Here is a 14,307-nt window from a genome sequence, read left to right on the forward strand (position 1 = left end):
AGTGGGCAGCTTTGCAGCAGCTGATGGGAGCAGTAGTGGGGATCAGGGGTGTTCCTAGCTGAGTGTACACTAGGTGTAGTGGGCAGCTTTGCAGCAGCTGATGGGAGCAGTAGAGGGGATCAGGGGTGTTCCTAGCTGAGTGTACATTAGGTGTAGTGGGCAGCTTTGCAGCAGCTGATGGGAGCAGTAGTGGGGATCAGGGGTGTTCCTAGCTGAGTGTACATTAGGTGTAGTGGGTAGCTTTGCAGCAGCTGATGGGAGCTGTAGTGGGGATCAGGGATGTTCCTAGCTGAGTGTACATTAGTTGTTGTGGGCAGCTTTGCAGCAGCTGATGGGGGCAGTAGTGGGGATCAGCGGTGTTCCTAGCTGAGTGTACATTAGGTGTAGTGGGCAGCTTTGCAGCAGCTGATGGGAGCAGTAGTGGGGATCAGGGGCGTTCCTAGCTGAGTGTACATTAGGTGTAGTGGGCAGCTTTGCAGCAGCTGATGGGGGCAGTAGTGGGGATCAGGGGTGTTCCTAGCTGAGTGTACATTAGGTGTAGTGGCAGCTTTGCAGCAGCTGATGGGAGCAGTAGTGAGGATCAGGGGTGTTCCTAGCTGAGTGTACATTAGGTGTAGTGGGCAGCTTTGCAGCAGCTGATGGGAGCAGTAGTGAGGATCAGGGGTGTTCCTAGCTGAGTGTACATTAGGTGTAGTGGGCAGCATTGCAGCAGCTGATGGGAGCAGTAGTGTGGATCAGGTTAGTTCCTAGCTGAGTGTACATTAGGTGTAGTGGGCAGCTTTGCAGCAGCTGATGGGAGCAGTAATGGGGATCAGGGGTGTTCCTAGCTGAGTGTACACTAGGTGTAGTGGGCAGCTTTGCAGCAGCTGTTGGGAGCAGTAGAGGGGATCAGGGGTGTTCCTAGCTGAGTGTACATTAGGTGTAGTGGGCAGCTTTGCAGCAGCTTATGGGAGCAGTAGTGGGGATCAGGTTAGTTCCTAGCTGAGTGTACATTAGGTGTAGTGGGCAGCTTTGCAGCAGCTGATGGGAGCAGTAGTGGGGATCAGGGGTGTTCCTAGCTGAGTGTACATTAGGTGTAGTGGGCAGCCTTGCAGCATCTGATGGGAGCAGTAGTGGGGATCAGGGGCGTTCCTAGCTGAGTGTACATTATGTGTAGTGTGCAGCTTTGCAGCAGCTGATGGGAGCAGTAGTGGGGATCAGGGGCGTTCCTAGCTGAGTGTACATTAGGTGTAGTGTACAGCTTTGCAGCAGCTGATGGGAGCAGTAGTAGGGATCAGGGATGTTCCTAGCTGAGTGTACATTAGATGTAGTGTACAGCTTTGCAGCAGCTGATGGGAGCAGTAGTGGGGATCAGGGGTGTTCCTAGCTGATTGTACATTAGGTGTAGTGGGCAGCTTTGCAGCAGCTGATGTGAGCAGTAGTGGGGATCAGGGGTGTTCCTAGCTGAGTGTACATTAGGTGTAGTGTGCAGCTTTGCAGCAGCTGATGGGGGCAGTAGTGGGGATCAGGGGTGTTCCTAGCTGAGTGTACATTAGGTGTAGTGGGCAGCTTTGCAGCAGCTGATGGGAGCAGTAGTGGGGATCAGGGGTGTTCCTAGCTGAGTGTACATTATGTGTAGTGTGTAGCTTTGCAGCAGCTGATGGGAGCAGTAGTGGGGATCAGGGGTGTTCCTAGCTGAGTGTACATTAGGTGTAGTGGCAGCTTTGCAGCAGCTGATGGGAGCAGTAGTGAGGATCAGGGGTGTTCCTAGCTGAGTGTACATTAGGTGTAGTGGGCAGCTTTGCAGCAGCTGATGGGAGCAGTAGTTAGGATCAGGGGTGTTCCTAGCTGAGTGTACATTAGGTGTAGTGGGCAGCATTGCAGCAGCTGATGGGAGCAGTAGTGGGGATCAGGTTAGTTCCTAGCTGAGTGTACATTAGGTGTAGTGGGCAGCTTTGCAGCAGCTGATGGGAGCAGTAATGGGGATCAGGGGTGTTCCTAGCTGAGTGTACACTAGGTGTAGTGGGCAGCTTTGCAGCAGCTGATGGGAGCAGTAGAGGGGATCAGGGGTGTTCCTAGCTGAGTGTACACTAGGTGTAGTGGGCAGCTTTGCAGCAGCTGATGGGAGCAGTAGAGGGGATCAGGGGTGTTCCTAGCTGAGTGTACATTAGGTGTAGTGGGCAGCTTTGCAGCAGCTGATGGGAGCAGTAGTGGGGATCAGGTTAGTTCCTAGCTGAGTGTACATTAGGTGTAGTGGGCAGCTTTGCAGCAGCTGATGGGAGCAGTAGTGGGGATCAGGGGTGTTCCTAGCTGAGTGTAAATTAGGTGTAGTGGGCAGCCTTGCAGCATCTGATGGGAGCAGTAGTGGGGATCAGGGGCGTTCCTAGCTGAGTGTACATTATGTGTAGTGTGCAGCTTTGCAGCAGCTGATGGGAGCAGTAGTGGGGATCAGGGGCGTTCCTAGCTGAGTGTACATTAGGTGTAGTGTACAGCTTTGCAGCAGCTGATGGGAGCAGTAGTAGGGATCAGGGATGTTCCTAGCTGAGTGTACATTAGATGTAGTGTACAGCTTTGCAGCAGCTGATGGGAGCAGTAGTGGGGATCAGGGGTGTTCCTAGCTGATTGTACATTAGGTGTAGTGGGCAGCTTTGCAGCAGCTGATGGGAGCAGTAGTGGGGATCAGGGGTGTTCCTAGCTGAGTTTACATTAGGTGTAGTGTGCAGCTTTGCAGAAGCTGATGGGAGTAGTAGTGGGGATCAGGGGTGTTCCTAGCTGATTGTACATTAGGTGTAGTGGGCCGCTTTGCAGCAGCTGATGGGAGCAGTAATGGGGATCAGGGGTGTTCCTAGCTGATTGTACATTAGGTGTAGTGGGCAGCTTTGCAGCAGCTGATGGGAGCAGTAGTGGGGATCAGGGATGTTCCTAGCTGAGTGTACACTAGGTGTAGTGGGCAGCTTTGCAGCAGCTGATGGGAGCTGTAGTGGGGATCAGGGATGTTCCTAGCTGAGTGTACATTAGGTGTAGTGGGCAGCTTTGCAGCAGCTGATGGGGGCAGTAGTGGGGATCAGCGGTGTTCCTAGCTGAGTGTACATTAGGTGTAGTGGGCAGCTTTGCAGCAGCTGATGGGAGCAGTAGTGGGGATCAGGGGCGTTCCTAGCTGAGTGTACATTAGGTGTAGTGGGCAGCTTTGCAGCAGCTGATGGGGGCAGTAGTGGGGATCAGGGGTGTTCCTAGCTGAGTGTACATTATGTGTAGTGTGTAGCTTTGCAGCAGCTGATGGGAGCAGTAGTGGGGATCAGGGGCGTTCCTAGCTGAGTGTACATTAGGTGTAGTGTGCAGCTTTGCAGCAGCTGATGGGTGCAGTAGTGGGGATCAGGGGCGTTCCTAGCTGAGTGTACATTAGGTGTAGTGGGCAGCTTTGCAGCAGCTGATGGGAGCAGTAGTGGGGTCAGGGGTGTTCCTAGCTGAGTGGACATTAGGTGTAGTGGGCAGCATTGCAGCAGCTGATGGGAGCAGTAGTGGGGATCAGGTTAGTTCCTAGCTGAGTGTACATTAGGTGTAGTGGGCAGCTTTGCAGCAGCTGATGGGAGCAGTAGTGGGGATCAGGGGTGTTCCTAGCTGAGTGTACATTAGGTGTAGTGGGCCGCTTTGCAGCAGCTGGTGGGAGCAGTAGTGGGGATCAGGGGTGTTCCTAGCTGAGTGTACATTAGGTGTAGTGGGCAGCTTTGCAGCAGCTGATGGGAGCAGTAGTGGGGATCAAGGATGTTCCTAGCTGAGTGTACATTATGTGTAGTGGGCAGCTGTGCAGCAGCTAATGAGAGCAGTAGTGGGGATCAGGGGTGTTCCTAGCTGAGTGTACATATGGTGTAGTGGGCAGCTTTGCAGCAGCTGATGGGAGCAGTAGTGGGGATCAGGGATGTTCCTAGCTGAGTGTACATATGGTGTAGTGTACAGCTTTGCAGCAGCTGACGGGAGCAGTAGAGGGGATCAGGGATGTTCCTAGCTGAGTGTACATATGGTGTAGTGGGCAGCTTTGCAGCAGTTGACGGGAGCAGTAGAGGGGATCAGGGGTGTTCCTAGCTGAGTGTACATATTGTGTAGTGTACAGCTTTGCAGCAGCTGACGGGAGCAGTAGAGGGGATCAGGGGTGTTCCTAGCTGAGTGTACATTAGGTGTAGTGGGCAGCATTGCAGCAGCTGATGGGAGCAGTAGTGGGGATCAGCGGTGTTCCTAGCTGAGTGTGCATTTGGTGTAGTGGGCAGCTTTGCAGCAGCTGATGGGAGCAGTAGTGAGGATCAGGGGTGTTCCTAGCTGAGTGTACATTAGGTGTAGTGGGCAGCTTTGCTGCAGCTGATGGGAGCAGTAGTGAGGATCAGGGGTGTTCCTAGCTGAGTGTACATTAGGTGTAGTGGGCAGCATTGCAGCAGCTGATGGGAGCAGTAGTGTGGATCAGGTTAGTTCCTAGCTGAGTGTACATTAGGTGTAGTGGGCAGCTTTGCAGCATCTGATGGGAGCAGTAGTGGGGATCAGGGGCGTTCCTAGCTGAGTGTACATTATGTGTAGTGTGCAGCTTTGCAGCAGCTGATGGGAGCAGTAGTGGGGATCAGGGGCGTTCCTAGCTGAGTGTACATTAGGTGTAGTGGGCAGCTTTGCAGCAGCTGATGGGAGCAGTAGTGGGGATCAAGGATGTTCCTAGCTGAGTGTACATTATGTGTAGTGGGCAGCTGTGCAGCAGCTAATGAGAGCAGTAGTGGGGATCAGGGGTGTTCCTAGCTGAGTGTACATATGGTGTAGTGGGCAGCTTTGCAGCAGCTGATGGGAGCAGTAGTGGGGATCAGGGATGTTCCTAGCTGAGTGTACATATGGTGTAGTGTACAGCTTTGCAGCAGCTGACGGGAGCAGTAGAGGGGATCAGGGATGTTCCTAGCTGAGTGTACATATGGTGTAGTGGGCAGCTTTGCAGCAGTTGACGGGAGCAGTAGAGGGGATCAGGGGTGTTCCTAGCTGAGTGTACATATTGTGTAGTGTACAGCTTTGCAGCAGCTGACGGGAGCAGTAGAGGGGATCAGGGGTGTTCCTAGCTGAGTGTACATTAGGTGTAGTGGGCAGCATTGCAGCAGCTGATGGGAGCAGTAGTGGGGATCAGCGGTGTTCCTAGCTGAGTGTGCATTTGGTGTAGTGGGCAGCTTTGCAGCAGCTGATGGGAGCAGTAGTGAGGATCAGGGGTGTTCCTAGCTGAGTGTACATTAGGTGTAGTGGGCAGCTTTGCTGCAGCTGATGGGAGCAGTAGTGAGGATCAGGGGTGTTCCTAGCTGAGTGTACATTAGGTGTAGTGGGCAGCATTGCAGCAGCTGATGGGAGCAGTAGTGTGGATCAGGTTAGTTCCTAGCTGAGTGTACATTAGGTGTAGTGGGCAGCTTTGCAGCATCTGATGGGAGCAGTAGTGGGGATCAGGGGCGTTCCTAGCTGAGTGTACATTATGTGTAGTGTGCAGCTTTGCAGCAGCTGATGGGAGCAGTAGTGGGGATCAGGGGCGTTCCTAGCTGAGTGTACATTAGGTGTAGTGTACAGCTTTGCAGCAGCTGATGGGAGCAGTAGTAGGGATCAGGGATGTTCCTAGCTGAGTGTACATTAGGTGTAGTGGGCAGCTTTGCAGAAGCTGATGGGAGCAGTAGTGGGGATCAGGGGTGTTCCTAGCTGATTGTACATTAGGTGTAGTGGGCAGCTTTGCAGCAGCTGATGGGAGCAGTAATGGGGATCAGGGGTGTTCCTAGCTGAGTGTACACTAGGTGTAGTGGGCAGCTTTGCAGCAGCTGATGGGAGCTGTAGTGGGGATCAGGGATGTTCCTAGCTGAGTGTGCATTAGGTGTAGTGGGCAGCTTTGCAGCAGCTGATGGGAGCAGTAGTAGGGATCAGGGGTGTTCCTAGCTGAGTGTACATTAGGTGTAGTGGGCAGCTTTGCAGCAGCTGACGGGAGCAGTAGAGGGGATCAGGGGTGTTCCTAGCTGAGTGTACATTAGGTGTAGTGGGCAGCTTTGCAGCAGCTGATGGGAGCAGTAGTGGGGATCAGGGGTGTTCCTAGCTGAGTGTACATTAGGTGTAGTGGGCAGCATTGCAGCAGCTGATGGGAGCAGTAGTGGGGATCAGCGGTCTTCCTAGCTGAGTGTGCATTTGGTGTAGTGGGCAGCTTTGCAGCAGCTGATGGGAGCAGTAGTGGGGATCAGGGGCGTTCCTAGCTGAGTGTACATTAGGTGTAGTGGGCAGCTTTGCAGCAGCTGATGGGAGCAGTAGTGGGGATCAGGGGTGTTCCTAGCTGAGTGTACATTAGGTGTAGTGGGCAGCATTGCAGCAGCTGATGTTAGCAGTAGTGGGGATCAGGTTAGTTCCTAGCTGAGTGTACATTAGGTGTAGTGGGCAGCTTTGCAGCAGCTGATGGGAGCAGTAGTGGGGATCAGGTGTGTTCCTAGCTGAGTGTACATTAGGTGTAGTGGGCAGCTTTGCAGCAGCTGATGGGAGCAGTAGTGGGGATCAGGGATGTTCCTAGCTGAGTGTACATTATGTGTAGTGGGCAGCTGTGCAGCAGCTAATGAGAGCAGTAGTGGGGATCAGGGGTGTTCCTAGCTGAGTGTACATATGATGTAGTGGGCAGCTTTGCAGCAGCTGATTGGAGCAGTAGTGGGGATCAGGGATGTTCCTAGCTGAGTGTGCATTAGGTGTAGTGGGCAGCTTTGCAGCAGCTGATGGGAGCAGTAGTGGGGATCAGGGGCGTTCCTAGCTGAGTGTACATTAGGTGTAGTGGGCAGCTTTGCAGCAGCTGACGGGAGCAGTAGAGGGGATCAGGGGTGTTCCTAGCTGAGTGTACATTAGGTGTAGTGGGCAGCATTGCAGCAGCTGATGGGAGCAGTAATGGGGATCAGGGGTGTTCCTAGCTGATTGTACATTAGGTGTAGTGTACAGCTTTGCAGCAGCTGATGGGAGCAGTAGTGGGGATCAGGGATGTTCCTAGCTGATTGTACATATGGTGTAGTGGGCAGCTTTGCAGAAGCTGATGGGAGCAGTAGTGGGGATCAGGGGTGTTCCTAGCTGACTGTACATTAGGTGTAGTGGGCAGCTTTGCAGCAGCTGATGGGAGCAGTAATGGGGATCAGGGGTGTTCCTAGCTGAGTGTACACTAGGTGTAGTGGGCAGCTTTGCAGCAGCTGATGGGAGCTGTAGTGGGGATCAGGGATGTTCCTAGCTGAGTGTACATTAGGTGTAGTGGGCAGCTTTGCAGCAGCTGATGGGGGCAGTAGTGGGGATCAGCGGTGTTCCTAGCTGAGTGTACATTAGGTGTAGTGGGCAGCTTTGCAGCAGCTGATGGGAGCAGTAGTGGGGATCAGGGGCGTTCCTAGCTGAGTGTACATTAGGTGTAGTGGGCAGCTTTGCAGCAGCTGATGGGGGCAGTAGTGGGGATCAGGGGTGTTCCTAGCTGAGTGTACATTATGTGTAGTGTGTAGCTTTGCAGCAGCTGATGGGAGCAGTAGTGGGGATCAGGGGCGTTCCTAGCTGAGTGTACATTAGGTGTAGTGTGCAGCTTTGCAGCAGCTGATGGGTGCAGTAGTGGGGATCAGGGGCGTTCCTAGCTGAGTGTACATTAGGTGTAGTGGGCAGCTTTGCAGCAGCTGATGGGAGCAGTAGTGGGGTCAGGGGTGTTCCTAGCTGAGTGGACATTAGGTGTAGTGGGCAGCATTGCAGCAGCTGATGGGAGCAGTAGTGGGGATCAGGTTAGTTCCTAGCTGAGTGTACATTAGGTGTAGTGGGCAGCTTTGCAGCAGCTGATGGGAGCAGTAGTGGGGATCAGGGGTGTTCCTAGCTGAGTGTACATTAGGTGTAGTGGGCCGCTTTGCAGCAGCTGGTGGGAGCAGTAGTGGGGATCAGGGGTGTTCCTAGCTGAGTGTACATTAGGTGTAGTGGGCAGCTTTGCAGCAGCTGATGGGAGCAGTAGTGGGGATCAAGGATGTTCCTAGCTGAGTGTACATTATGTGTAGTGGGCAGCTGTGCAGCAGCTAATGAGAGCAGTAGTGGGGATCAGGGGTGTTCCTAGCTGAGTGTACATATGGTGTAGTGGGCAGCTTTGCAGCAGCTGACGGGAGCAGTAGAGGGGATCAGGGATGTTCCTAGCTGAGTGTACATATGGTGTAGTGGGCAGCTTTGCAGCAGTTGACGGGAGCAGTAGAGGGGATCAGGGGTGTTCCTAGCTGAGTGTACATATTGTGTAGTGTACAGCTTTGCAGCAGCTGACGGGAGCAGTAGAGGGGATCAGGGGTGTTCCTAGCTGAGTGTACATTAGGTGTAGTGGGCAGCATTGCAGCAGCTGATGGGAGCAGTAGTGGGGATCAGCGGTGTTCCTAGCTGAGTGTGCATTTGGTGTAGTGGGCAGCTTTGCAGCAGCTGATGGGAGCAGTAGTGAGGATCAGGGGTGTTCCTAGCTGAGTGTACATTAGGTGTAGTGAGCAGCTTTGCTGCAGCTGATGGGAGCAGTAGTGAGGATCAGGGGTGTTCCTAGCTGAGTGTACATTAGGTGTAGTGGGCAGCATTGCAGCAGCTGATGGGAGCAGTAGTGTGGATCAGGTTAGTTCCTAGCTGAGTGTACATTAGGTGTAGTGGGCAGCTTTGCAGCATCTGATGGGAGCAGTAGTGGGGATCAGGGGCGTTCCTAGCTGAGTGTACATTATGTGTAGTGTGCAGCTTTGCAGCAGCTGATGGGAGCAGTAGTGGGGATCAGGGGCGTTCCTAGCTGAGTGTACATTAGGTGTAGTGTACAGCTTTGCAGCAGCTGATGGGAGCAGTAGTAGGGATCAGGGATGTTCCTAGCTGAGTGTACATTAGGTGTAGTGGGCAGCTTTGCAGAAGCTGATGGGAGCAGTAGTGGGGATCAGGGGTGTTCCTAGCTGATTGTACATTAGGTGTAGTGGGCAGCTTTGCAGCAGCTGATGGGAGCAGTAATGGGGATCAGGGGTGTTCCTAGCTGAGTGTACACTAGGTGTAGTGGGCAGCTTTGCAGCAGCTGATGGGAGCTGTAGTGGGGATCAGGGATGTTCCTAGCTGAGTGTGCATTAGGTGTAGTGGGCAGCTTTGCAGCAGCTGATGGGAGCAGTAGTAGGGATCAGGGGTGTTCCTAGCTGAGTGTACATTAGGTGTAGTGGGCAGCTTTGCAGCAGCTGATGGGAGCAGTAGTGGGGATCAGGGGTGTTCCTAGCTGAGTGTACATTAGGTGTAGTGGGCAGCATTGCAGCAGCTGATGGGAGCAGTAGTGGGGATCAGCGGTGTTCCTAGCTGAGTGTGCATTTGGTGTAGTGGGCAGCTTTGCAGCAGCTGATGGGAGCAGTAGTGGGGATCAGGGGCGTTCCTAGCTGAGTGTACATTAGGTGTAGTGGGCAGCTTTGCAGCAGCTGATGGGAGCAGTAGTGGGGATCAGGGGTGTTCCTAGCTGAGTGTACATTAGGTGTAGTGGGCAGCATTGCAGCAGCTGATGGGAGCAGTAGTGGGGATCAGGTTAGTTCCTAGCTGAGTGTACATTAGGTGTAGTGGGCAGCTTTGCAGCAGCTGATGGGAGCAGTTGTGGGGATCAGGTGTGTTCCTAGCTGAGTGTACATTAGGTGTAGTGGGCAGCTTTGCAGCAGCTGATGGGAGCAGTAGTGGGGATCAGGGATGTTCCTAGCTGAGTGTACATTATGTGTAGTGGGCAGCTGTGCAGCAGCTAATGAGAGCAGTAGTGGAGATCAGGGGTGTTCCTAGCTGAGTGTACATATGATGTAGTGGGCAGCTTTGCAGCAGCTGATTGGAGCAGTAGTGGGGATCAGGGATGTTCCTAGCTGAGTGTACATTAGGTGTAGTGGGCAGCTTTGCAGCAGCTGATGGGAGCAGTAGTGGGGATCAGCGGTGTTCCTAGCTGAGTGTGCATTTGGTGTAGTGGGCAGCTTTGCAGCAGCTGATGGGAGCAGTAGTGGGGATCAGGGGCGTTCCTAGCTGAGTGTACATTAGGTGTAGTGGGCAGCTTTGCAGCAGCTGATGGGAGCAGTAGTGGGGATCAGGGGTGTTCCTAGCTGAGTGTACATTAGGTGTAGTGGGCAGCATTGCAGCAGCTGATGGGAGCAGTAGTGGGGATCAGGTTAGTTCCTAGCTGAGTGTACATTAGGTGTAGTGGGCAGCTTTGCAGCAGCTGATGGGAGCAGTAGTGGGGATCAGGGGCGTTCCTAGCTGAGTGTACATTAGGTGTAGTGGGCAGCTTTGCAGCAGCTGATGGGAGCAGTAATGGGGATCAGGGGTGTTCCTAGCTGAGTGTACATATGGTGTAGTGGGCAGCTTTGCAGCAGCTGATTGGAGCAGTAGTGGGGATCAGGGATGTTCCTAGCTGAGTGTACATATGGTGTAGTGTACAGCTTTGCAGCAGTTGACGGGAGCAGTAGTGGGGATCAGGGGTGTTCCAAGCTGAGTGTACATATGGTGTAGTGGGCAGCTTTGCAGCAGTTGACGGGAGCAGTAGTGGGGATCAGGGGTGTTCCTAGCTGAGTGTACATTAGGTGTAGTGGGCAGCTTTGCAGCAGTTGACGGGAGCAGTAGAGGGGATCAGGGGTGTTCCTAGCTGAGTGTACATTAGGTGTAGTGGGCAGCTTTGCAGCAGCTGATGGGAGCAGTAGTGAGGATCAGGGGTGTTCCTAGCTGAGTGTACATTAGGTGTAGTGGGCAGCATTGCAGCAGCTGATGGGAGCAGTAGTGGGGATCAGCGGTGTTCCTAGCTGAGTGTGCATTTGGTGTAGTGTGCAGCTTTGCAGCAGCTGATGGGAGCAGTAGTGGGGATCAGGGGCGTTCCTAGCTGAGTGTACATTAGGTGTAGTGTACAGCTTTGCAGCAGCTGATGGGAGCAGTAGTAGGGATCAGGGATGTTCCTAGCTGAGTGTACATTAGATGTAGTGTACAGCTTTGCAGCAGCTGATGGGAGCAGTAGTGGGGATCAGGGGTGTTCCTAGCTGATTGTACATTAGGTGTAGTGGGCAGCTTTGCAGCAGCTGATGGGAGCAGTAGTGGGGATCAGGGGTGTTCCTAGCTGAGTGTACATTAGGTGTAGTGGGCAGCTTTGCAGCAGCTGACGGGAGCAGTAGAGGGGATCAGGGGCGTTCCTAGCTGAGTGTACATTAGGTGTAGTGTACAGCTTTGCAGCAGCTGATGGGAGCAGTAGTGGGGATCAGGGATGTTCCTAGCTGAGTGTACATTAGATGTAGTGTACAGCTTTGCAGAAGCTGATGGGAGCAGTAGTGGGGATCAGGGGTGTTCCTAGCTGATTGTACATTAGGTGTAGTGGGCAGCTTTGCAGCAGCTGATGGGAGCAGTAATGGGGATCAGGGGTGTTCCTAGCTGAGTGTACACTAGGTGTAGTGGGCAGCTTTGCAGCAGCTGATGGGAGCTGTAGTGGGGATCAGGGATGTTCCTAGCTGAGTGTACATTAGGTGTAGTGGGCAGCTTTGCAGCAGTTGATGGGGGCAGTAGTGGGGATCAGCGGTGTTCCTAGCTGAGTGTACATTAGGTGTAGTGGGCAGCTTTGCAGCAGCTGATGAGAGCAGTAGTGGGGATCAGGGGCGTTCCTAGCTGAGTGTACATTAGGTGTAGTGGGCAGCTTTGCAGCAGCTGATGGGGGCAGTAGTGGGGATCAGGGGTGTTCCTAGCTGAGTGTACATTATGTGTAGTGTGTAGCTTTGCAGCAGCTGATGGGAGCAGTAGTGGGGATCAGGGGTGTTCCTAGCTGAGTGTACATTAGGTGTAGTGTGCAGCTTTGCAGCAGCTGATGGGAGTAGTAGTGGGGATCAGGTTAGTTCCTAGCTGAGTGTACATTAGGTGTAGTGGGCAGCATTGCAGCAGCTGATGGGAGCAGTAGTGGGGATCAGGTTAGTTCCTAGCTGAGTGTACATTAGGTGTAGTGGGCAGCTTTGCAGCAGCTGATGGGAGCAGTAGTGGGGATCAGGGGTGTTCCTAGCTGAGTGTACATTAGGTGTAGTGGGCCGCTTTGCAGCAGCTGGTGGGAGCAGTAGTGGGGATCAGGGGTGTTCCTAGCTGAGTGTACATTAGGTGTAGTGGGCAGCTTTGCAGCAGCTGATGGGAGCAGTAGTGGGGATCAGGGATGTTCCTAGCTGAGTGTACATTATGTGTAGTAGGCAGCTGTGCAGCAGCTAATGAGAGCAGTAGTGGGGATCAGGGGTGTTCCTAGCTGAGTGTACATATGGTGTAGTGGGCAGCTTTGCAGCAGCTGATTGGAGCAGTAGTGGGGATCAGGGATTTTCCTAGCTGAGTGTACATATGGTGTAGTGTACAGCTTTGCAGCAGCTGACGGGAGCAGTAGAGGGGATCAGGGGTGTTCCTAGCTGAGTGTACATATGGTGTAGTGGGCAGCTTTGCAGCAGCTGATGGGAGCAGTAGTGGGGATCAGGGGTGTTCCTAGCTGAGTGTACATTAGGTGTAGTGGGCAGCTTTGCAGCAGTTGACGGGAGCAGTAGAGGGGATCAGGGGTGTTCCTAGCTGAGTGTACATATTGTGTAGTGTACAGCTTTGCAGCAGCTGACGGGAGCAGTAGAGGGGATCAGGGGTGTTCCTAGCTGAGTGTACATTAGGTGTAGTGGGCAGCTTTGCAGCAGCTGATGGGAGCAGTAGTGGGGATCAGGGGTGTTCCTAGCTGAGTGTACATTAGGTGTAGTGGGCAGCATTGCAGCAGCTGATGGGAGCAGTAGTGGGGATCAGCGGTGTTCCTAGCTGAGTGTGCATTTGGTGTAGTGGGCAGCTTTGCAGCAGCTGATGGGAGCAGTAGTGGGGATCAGGGGCGTTCCTAGCTGAGTGTACATTAGGTGTAGTGGGCAGCTTTGCAGCAGCTGATGGGAGCAGTAGTGGGGATCAGGTTAGTTCCTAGCTGAGTGTACATTAGGTGTAGTGGGCAGCTTTGCAGCAGCTGATGGGAGCAGTAGTGGGGATCAGGGGTGTTCCTAGCTGAGTGTACATTAGGTGTAGTGGGCCGCTTTGCAGCAGCTGGTGGGAGCAGTAGTGGGGATCAGGGGTGTTCCTAGCTGAGTGTACATTAGGTGTAGTGGGCAGCTTTGCAGCAGCTGATGGGAGCAGTAGTGGGGATCAGGGATGTTCCTAGCTGAGTGTACATTATGTGTAGTGGGCAGCTGTGCAGCAGCTAATGAGAGCAGTAGTGGGGATCAGGGGTGTTCCTAGCTGAGTGTACATATGGTGTAGTGGGCAGCATTGCAGCAGCTGACGGGAGCAGTAGAGGGGATCAGGGGTGTTCCTAGCTGAGTGTACATATGGTGTAGTGTACAGCTTTGCAGCAGCTGACGGGAGCAGTAGAGGGGATCAGGGGTGTTCCTAGCTGAGTGTACATTAGGTGTAGTGGGCAGCTTTGCAGCAGCTGATTGGAGCAGTAGTGGGGATCAGGGATGTTCCTAGCTGAGTGTACATATGGTGTAGTGTACAGCTTTGCAGCAGCTGACGGGAGCAGTAGAGGGGATCAGGGGTGTTCCTAGCTGAGTGTACATATGGTGTAGTGGGCAGCTTTGCAGCAGTTGACGGGAGCAGTAGAGGGGATCAGGGGTGTTCCTAGCTGAGTGTACATATGGTGTAGTGGGCAGCTTTGCAGCAGTTGACGGGAGCAGTAGAGGGGATCAGGGGTGTTCCTAGCTGAGTGTACATTAGGTGTAGTGGGTAGCTTTGCAGCAGCTGATGGGAGCAGTAGTGGGGATCAGGGGTGTTCCTAGCTGAGTGTACATTAGGTGTAGTGGGCAGCATTGCAGCAGCTGATGGGAGCAGTAGTGGGGATCAGCGGTGTTCCTAGCTGAGTGTGCATTTGGTGTAGTGGGCAGCTTTGCAGCAGCTGATGGGAGCAGTAGTGGGGATCAGGGACGTTCTTGCTGAGTGTGCATTAGGTGTAGTGGGCAGCTTTGCAGCAGCTGATGGGAGCAGTAGTGGGGATCAGGGGCGTTCCTAGCTGAGTGTACATTAGGTGTAGTGCGCAGCTTTGCAGCAGCTGATGGGAGCAGTAGTGGGGATCAGGGGCGTTCCTAGCTGAGTGTACATTAGGTGTAGTGGGCAGCTTTGCAGCAGCTGATGGGAGCAGTAGTGGGGATCAGGGGTGTTCCTAGCTGAGTGTACATTAGGTGTAGTGGGCAGCTTTGCAGCAGCTGATGGGAGCAGTAGTGGGGATCAGGGGTGTTCCTAGCTGAGTGTACATTAGGTGTAGTGGGCAGCCTTGCAGCATCTGATGGGAGCAGTAGTGGGGATCAGGGGCGTTCCTAGCTGAGTGTA

The 14,307-nt window shown here is 53.5% G+C and overlaps 1 protein-coding gene across 1 annotated transcript in view; it reads left to right on the top strand.

Annotated features, from left to right (window-relative positions):
- The window catches only part of LOC148454302 (guanylate-binding protein 1-like), a 113,312-nt gene that overhangs the window by 72,765 nt on the left and 26,240 nt on the right, over window positions 1-14,307 (top strand). The window lies entirely within an intron of this gene.

Source organism: Taudactylus pleione, unplaced genomic scaffold (genome assembly GCF_031769625.1).
Source record: "Taudactylus pleione unplaced genomic scaffold, aTauple2 ptg001014l, whole genome shotgun sequence".
NCBI classification, from domain to species: Eukaryota; Metazoa; Chordata; class Amphibia; order Anura; family Myobatrachidae; genus Taudactylus; species Taudactylus pleione.